This window comes from Chrysemys picta, chromosome 1 (genome assembly GCF_011386835.1).
Source record: "Chrysemys picta bellii isolate R12L10 chromosome 1, ASM1138683v2, whole genome shotgun sequence".
In the NCBI taxonomy this organism is placed as follows: domain Eukaryota; kingdom Metazoa; phylum Chordata; order Testudines; family Emydidae; genus Chrysemys; species Chrysemys picta.
In genome coordinates, this window is record NC_088791.1 from 288,827,396 (window position 1) to 288,836,452 (window position 9,057).

Here is a 9,057-nt window from a genome sequence, read left to right on the forward strand (position 1 = left end):
GCTGTTGCTTCAGGCACCACCCCCAGCAGCTCCCATTGGCCGTGGTTCCCTGTTCTCAGCCAATGGGAGATGCTGGGGGTGGTGCCTGAAGCAACAGCAAAACACACCCCTCTGTGCCCCTGCTCCCCCACGTTCCAGCCACTTCCCGGAGCGGCACGGAGGCAGGGCGGGCAGGCAGGCAGGGAGCCTGCCCCGCCCCCGATGCACGCCGGCCATAGACCACCCTCCAAACCCCTCCTGCAGTCGAAACCCCTGCCCTGTGTCCCATGCCGCACCCTGCACCCCGATACCCTGCCACACCCCTCCTGCACCCCAATCCACTGTCCTGAGCCCCCTGCTGCACCCCACACCCCTCCTGCACCCCAACCCCCTTCCCTGAGCTGCCTGATGCACCCTGTACCCGACCCCCTGCCCTGAACCCCCTGCCGCAACCCACACCCCTCCTGCACCCCAACCCACTGCCCTGAGCCCCCTGCCGCACCCCTCATCCCTCCTGCACTCCACACCTCAACTCCCTGCCCTGAGCTCCTGCCTCACCCCACACCCCTCCTGCACCCCCTCAGGGCAGGGAGGGGGTGGAGTTGGGGTGGGAATTTCAGGGAAGGGGTTGGAATGGGGGCAGGGAAGGGGTGGGAAGAGGCAGGGCAGGGGCGGGGCCTCATGGAAGGGGTGGCGTGGGGGCAGGGCCAGGGGTAGCAGGGGTGGTGTCAATGATGCGGCCCTCGGGCCAATGTACTAATCCTCAGGTGGCCCTCGTGGTCATTTGAGTTTGAGACCCCTGATATAGCCTATGGTTTCTAGACAGTAAGTTATTATGCTTTAAAGGAATCAAGTAAGACAGAACAAACAAATGACTTAGGGGAAAGGGAAGGGCAAAATTGAAAGGGGGTATAAAGTAAAAACAAGGGATTAAATGAAAAGGCAAGGGAATCAAAGGTGATGAAGAAGCAAATAAATAATTAACCTCAGCATTAATAGATTCATTGAGTTTAAGGCTGGAGGGACCACTGGGGCATCTAGTCTGAGCTCCTGTATGTCATAGGTCACTACATTTCACCATTTACTCTTGTAATGAGCCCAAGCACCTAAGTGCAACATTTAGGTGTGATTGGCATTTACAAAAGTGCTTATCAGCTGGTGCCTAACCGTGCAGGAGTCTAAGTTTCTGCTAGCAAAGTTCCCAAGACATTTCAATTTGTCCAGATGGGTATGTGCACAGCTGTCTGAGTCCTGACTGCACATGACTGATGCCTAAATGCCAGTAGGATTAACAAACTAGGGATTCCCCTAATATCTTTTCTTTTGGGACCCAGACTGTTAGATATGCTCTGAGCACATCTAAACTCACACAACTGGCAGACAACTCCCCGCCCCCAACCCAAACTTATAACCATGTCCTAGATCACTCAACCAGGATGTGCAAGATCCAGGTTCAGTTCCCCTCCCCACCTGCTTGATGTGGAGGGGGGATTTGAATTTGGTTCTTGTCCCCTTGTAAGAGAGTGCCTTAACTGCTCAGCTATAATGTCACTGTCACTCTTTCTGGCCCAATGAATATTTATTTATACAGAGTGAAATGGCTTCAAGAGGAGAGAATGAGAACCCCACCCCAGAATATCCTGTACTCCAGTGATTAGGCCACTCTCTTCAGTATCCTCAGTGTGAATCATGGAGTCTCTGGGCTCTGTCTTTCCTTTCTCCCTTGTCCTGACCAAAGCAGGGTGCCTCTCCTCTTTCTATGGAGGTTCCAAAGTATAGAATGATTGGGAGAGAAGGGACTTCTTCTTCTCCCATCTGATGCCTGGGACTGCTGAGGGGTGAACCCTGTGAAGTGGGGTGTAACTTTAGGGGGTGTTATGAGGGTATCTTACCTCAGCTTTCATCTGGAAAGGGATAATGTTTCTTTCTTCCCTCACTTGCAACTTTCAGTCCCCATTTTGAGGAAAAGAAAGAACCAAGCAGCTGCTCAGTGCAACAGAACTTGGTATCCCTATGCCTTCCCTCACCGTTAGTTGATCAGTTGAGCAGGGAGAAGGAAGATGTAGTTTCAGTCTTCCAATGCTTGGATATGCTTTCTCCTCTAGGAGGCCATTCTCATGAACCAACTCAGGAAAAGGAGCTGTCCTCCCTACACCGGTATTATTGCAGACACGGGAAGCCCACTGGAGGAGGAATAAGGCTGAATGGCTTCTCCCCTACCCCAAGAAGGTTCAGAAATGAGAGGATGAAACTGGGGCTAGAGACATTATGGTGGTCACTGCCTGAGGAAGGGGAACCATGGAATAGGGAGCTGGGAAAAACAGGCTTGGTGGGGAAACAAAAGATGATGCACTGTTTGTGGGGAGGCAGAATGAAGTTTTTGAGTCATGGGGATTGAGGGGCTGTGGTAGACAAGGGAATGTTTTGAGAGGAGAGACTGGAGGGTTGGAGGGAGAAGTGAGAGAACGCCTGGGGAGAGGGAAGTATATAGAGTCTTATAGGGGTGATTGTGTAGGAGAGAGTTTATACAGTAGAGTGATTCTGCGGGTGGTCAGAAGGCTTATGGTACTGTGAGGGCCTGCAGCCACTGTTGTTTTGCTGACAAAATTACTTCATTAGTGAAATTGGGTGCTTAGTGTTGGCTGAAAAACAAATCAGGTTTCCTTCTCTCCTCAGAGCAGCTACAAAGCAACTAATCTCCTGCTGCTGCTGCAGCCAAAACATTTTTCTTTCCTCTAGACATGTCTTTTTGGGCTGGGAATGTGTCTAGGAAGTCTTAGTTGTGCTGTTGCTTCTTGGCTGCTGTCCTTTGAGCTGGCTTTTTAACAACCAAAATGGTAAGTGAGCTACACTTTGATAAATTGGATCCATAGATAAAGCTACTATAGGGTTTCAGAGAAGCTTTTGGTTGCTATATATATGATCCAAGAGTGGTCCAAAATGCTACATGGATTTTTTTTGTTTCATGTCATCCCAAGCCTCCAAGTTGTCATCCTTTCCAAAAAAGAAAAGAGTAAGCTCTTAGTTGCACATAGCTAATATTCAGATTTTAAAAGCACTGAAACATAAATATGAATATTGACTTCTGTGTTCAAACCCACTTCTCAGTGTATCTCAAACATGTTCTTCAGTGAGCTGTTTGCTTGATTTCCCATTCTTGTTATGGTTTGAAGTTTTACATAAGATGCAAGCCACTCAGGTTGTGTTTTTACTTTCTACAGTGAAACTCCAATTGTCTGGCTTTTCTTCTTCATAATTTTCTTTGTCTAATTCAAAGGGATTTATTTCCATTCACTGATGTATGAAAAACTTCTTTCACTTTGTTTTTCAAATTACCATTTTCTGACAGGTTGTTCTAGATTCTTTGAAATTTTGCTTGGACCTAATGCTATACCATATTTAATTTACTGTGAAGCCATTTGAAAATAAGAAGATATGGAAATATGCCTAAAGTGATCAAATACTGCCTGCAACCCTGAAAAGCTGAGAGATTGAAAAGTTGAGGGTAGCAGAAGCTAGTGTTTAGCAAAAATATTGCTGGAACACATATTTCACTTAGGCTCACTCTCTGTATATTGGCCAACCTTGATTAAGTGTCAAGAATGTTGAGTAATCTAGTTCTAGGGTGCATCTTTTAACAGGGTAAAACGGGCATCTGAAAACTGATTTTGCCCTTGATGTGGAATTTATTGAATCTATATGCTAATGAGCTTTTCGCTATCTGCAGCCAAAGCACTCGTTTGTGATCTCATCACATCCAACAAGCAAAGCATTGTTGCACCAAGTTTTTACTTGCATGAGAGCTCTCCAGGGAAAATCTCTGTGTTAAAGAAGTGTATTTCTAATTTAGGAGATGGCCATCTTCCATTACAAAGTAGGGAGGAACTTTGCGGCTCGATGGTACCATTGCTTGGATGAGACATAAAATTCAAGTAATGACAACAAATAGTTCATGCTTTTTACCAGAGTGAGTGGTGCCCTTTCTGTCCCAGGTCAAATTCTGCTCAGTCTTGATTGTGCACTTATTTTATGTTGGATCCCTGTTTCCTACTGTGCCAGTCTATACACAGACACTCTCCTTGCAAAAACATCTTCTCTAGGTATTCTCTTGATATATACCTAGTAGTACTTATTCATCTTGCTCTTCTATAGTTTCAGGAACTGTTCCTTTACCTCCTTACTCAATATATGTTTGTAGCAAAACATTTCAGGGCTCTGTCCACATTTTTGATAAATGAATGACCCAGTTTTCACCTCTATGTATTTTATGGTGTTATAAGCCAAATCAGTGTTTGTTCAGCCCTGATCTTTGTGGTCTCTCAGATACTTTTTTCACTGTTAAATCTGACCTAGATATTTTAAATGTATTACTTGGCAATTTTTCTCTTCAGCCCTGTTTGTAATACTGTGAATGTTAGCAGTTTGCCATGGGGGAATAGCTGATTTCTATGGATTTAAAGGGAAGGAGTGCTGCAAGATTTGAAACTGCATGTAACCAGTTCTCTTTCATTTGGAAATTGACCCACGGTGATAAAAGTTATTTTATTTCTAAAAATACTTAGTTACCAACTGTCAGCACATGTACAGGTATGGAGAGGGAAAACATTGGAAATTGACTGTCAGTAAAAATAGTAAAAGGTTTTTATTTATCAGCCTACAGTCCTTTACTCTGGCAAATTTCTCAGTGCAGTCAGAATTGCTGGATATGGATCTATGCGGGCCTGGATAAATTCGTCCTGTACCGGGGAGAGAGTGTTTCTTTAAACTGTAGGGTGAATTCCATTGAATAAACTGGGAATTTCTGTTTAAAACTTAACTCCCTGGCTTGAAGGCAGATTAGATTTAAGGATTCAAGACTGTCTATGGGCTTTTACTATGCATTCAAGATGTATGGGATTTCTCCTAATGGTTAAAATGGTCCATTCTGTAAAAATGGACATGTATGACCATAAACAGGTACAATCTGATGTTGTACAAACATCAGATTACTTAGAAATACACCTTTTCCCCTGATATAACGCGACCCGATATAACATGAATTCAGATATAACGCAGTAAAGCAGCGCTCTGGGGGGGCGGAGGTGCGCACTCCGGCAGATCAAAGCAAGTTTGATATAACGCGGTTTCACCTATAACGCAGTAAGATTTTTTGGGTCCTGAGAACAGGATTATATCGGGGTAGAAGTGTAGTTATTTTCTGGTCTCTGAGTACTTTAAATACTGGCCTGTTTTATTTTTCAAAGTGTTGTCCGTTAAAAAATCTGAATAGTAGCAGCACTTTTTTTGAGGTTGGCACCACTCATTGTCCATACAGTACATATTCATTATTGCATTTCAGACTGCTCCAGAAGTAATAAACATCCTTTTAGGCAAGTAAATATCCAAAGACAACATGGATATTTTGATGTTTGGTTTATTTGTTTTAGGCATATCCAGAATCTAGGAATAAATTGACTTGGATCATGTAGTTGCTATCAATCTGCACAGCAAGCATTTGCTATGGTGTTTTTATTTTTTTAATTTTTGTCAATAAAAACAGAGAACCTTCTAGAAGCAGATGCAGTTCTGTGCTTTCAGTACCACTCACAAAGGCAAGTGAATAGGCATAGTGCCATTGGTAGTTTTCAATCAGGCAACTGGCCTGCTAGGGCAGCAGCTGAATCGTATATTTATTTTTTATTTTATTGTAACTAAATGAAGCTAGAAATATTGCAAAATGTAACAATCGGTTGGTTTTTTTAAATATCATTTTTCTTCTTTTGAGCAGAGAGAAAAGAAGGTGTATGTGTGTGACCCAGGAGCAACCACTGCCTGGTTGGAAAGTCTCTAGAGTCCCATGGTATAATGCTAATTGCTTCTGGTGACCAAAGGCTTTCAGTCTCTTTTGTGCTTTGGTTAAGCTTCAATGAGAAGTATAAAATTCCCCCACATCCTCCAGGACACAAACCAGCGTCATTCTTCTTGTCTTTTATAGGCTGCCCCACATATGGTGATGAGAACCATCTTGCAGGCCTGAGATAGAGAATTCAGCCAGGGTAGAGTATAGCACCATTAGAACTGTTCCGTTTATAAATTATTTCTTGTTAGTTAAATAAAATGCATATCTTAAATATACCTGAGATGGCTCTTAAATATTACATTTTAATTTGCCCTCCTGGGGATTTCCTAATGGTTACTGGCAGAACAAATTTTCTCTAATATTTGTGTTCCATAGTGCTTACAAGGCCTAAGGTCCTGACTCTGCAAGTGATCCCTGTGTGCTTGTGAGAATCTATCCACCTGGATCCATTTGGGGATCAGTGCCTAACCTATGGAGGTGACAGGATAACATGGATAAAAAAAGGGGAAGGTGAGGAAGCATGAAGACTGATACAAAATTATGTGGCTTTTTAATTTGCATAAACCTTAGTAATTGCCTGGCATTTGTCCATTCATTTAGCCATTTATATTTATATATATTCATAGATGATCTAAGTTGAATCCATGTATATATACATGGATATATATATACATGGATTCAACTTAGATCATCTATGAATATCCATATATATACATGGATTCAACTTAGATCATCTATGAATATATATATATATATATATATATATATATATATATATATATATATATATATTCAACTTAGATCATCTATGAATAAATTATCTTATATCCCAAACAATTTCAGTAGCTACCTGTTTTGCAAGCAAACTAACCCTAAAATGGCAAATTGAATTACACTGGATGAAAAACAATTTATTTCTTGCCCCATAGTCTCTTCCTCCCAGATGACTGCAGTAAAATCAGTATGCGCTTGTGGTTCTGCTATATAAGGGAAAGGATTCACGCCTTGAATGCCACATGGGCTCACTTGGGCATAGGCTGGAGGAGCAGAGGAAAAGTCAATGAATCTGCCTCTCCATCAGCCACGCTTTGCTTACTTTGACTGCCCAAAACTTTCATTGAAGCTCATATGTCTCCTAGACGCAGATGCACAGGAACTTGTATAGATTGTGCTGCTCCCTTTGGACATGGCTATTTGTCATGGCAAAGCCAAAGGAGAAGTAATCATGGCACAGTACTTTAATATAATTTTCCAAAGGGACTTCAGAAAATTGTCACACATATTTATCAATTTACAATAAAAATCTTTTAAGTTTAAGATTAAAGTAATTTATGTATGTAATGGATTATGTGTTTAAAACATAGGCATGCATGCAAACATATCAACATTCATAAAAAAAATCAGGGATCAGTGTTCAGTAACAAGCTGACCACCGTGTCTATTAAAAATAAAATCCCTAAAAGTTATTTTAAAACAAACAAACAAATAAAAAACACAGGAGCAGTGGCTGACACATATATATAGCCTTTACCCTATAGATTTGTTTTGTTTTTCTGTTTTCCCATCACAAGCCAAGATTACCAAAGATTGCTACCACAGTACTCTGGAAAGTAATATTAAGCTTGGAAGGATTCGATTTTTATCAGTTAATGCTGGTAAACATCGATTTCACGTACACACACAAACAAAAAAAAAATTTCCATAGATGATAATCGACATTTCAAATAGGCAAAATAAGAAATTACTGCTTGAGAATTTTTGGTTTAAGACTATTTACTTTGTATATTTTTGGCATGTGATGTTGATACTTTGTGTTTTAACAGTTCTAAAGCTTTCACGTTTTGAATCTCAGCATCTACTGACACTGAATAATTATTGTCTCATTTCCCCTTCCCCCCATAATTTCCTGCATCTGTGAACATTTAAATTGATTAAAAATAGACATCAGTATTATCTGTCAGAACTGTTAAATGAATAAATATCAAATTCTGCCATGCCTAGTAATAGCAAATTGGAAAAATCACAAATTTTTGGACTAAACGAATAGTATTATCTGTGACAAAAGTTTGGGTGCTCCCAAATTCACTGAAAATAAAGTGTTGATGATTCAAACCCCACAAAATGATGGACAGATTCATGTGAAGTTTTAGGACAGAAAGAAATCATCAAATCTGAGCAGTCCTAAACTACAGCATATATAGCAAGGGTTGTGAAACAAACATTTTTTCACACCTCTGTTTTGACTGTCTAAATTCTTATATTAATTTCATGGCCTCCTATTTATTCCTTTGTAAATGAAAAGCTACAAAAGATCAATCAGCACAGCTGTCTTGAGGATTAAAAGTCGTTATTAATACAATTGCACTGAAAAAAAAAAACATTCATGAACATGAAGCTCCAGACAACTACTGTTGTGGGAAGACTAGGGGGGAAAAGAATAAAGAGAAGCTGAACTAGAGAGAGACTTCCAGTCCTATAGTTTATAACTGAGTTGAGCTGCTGTAGAAGATTTAAGAGTCAGTAAAATTATGAAGCATAACATTGGAATTTAAGCATGAATCTATTCCATCTTTTCCAGATGGGAGCAGATACTTTTCCCCGTCAAGGGACAGCGGGTTGAGGGGTGCAAAGGTATATCTTTCACAATAGTAAAGTTGAAAGGCAGTCACCAGGAGAGTGTCAGATTTTATCATCTATAACAAAAGTAAACCTACGTACCTAATGCTGACCCACAGCCTACTCAAACAAAAGCAACATACAGAAAAAAAAAACTGCTTCTATCAATGCCCAGTTACTATTGACTAAACAGTTGCAATGAGGCTCATTAAGAAAGCTAGATGCTATGCATCTCCTGTCTGCCTCTGCATGTGTTACCTCAAAGCAGAGGTATTCCCCTATGGGACTCCTGGAAATCAGTTCTTCAAACTCCATTATAAAGATAATCAGTGCTGGGGCTTGTTTAAGGATCTTAGTCAGGAATCCACTTACACACCACGCTGCAGGGTTTTGCCTTCGTACTGTCAGTGATTAAGGAACAGGATATTCAAACCAGAGTTTAGTACACAAGTTTTTCTGCCAAGCTAGTGCTGTCCTGGCCCTGATTACTTAGAATCCAATCTAGCTAAGCACTATACCACACAAACTGTGTATGACACTCAGATTAGTATAAATAATATTACTAGTATTTACTAGGCTCTTGTAGTTAACAGTAATGACTATGGGGGCCAGTTTGGGAGGCA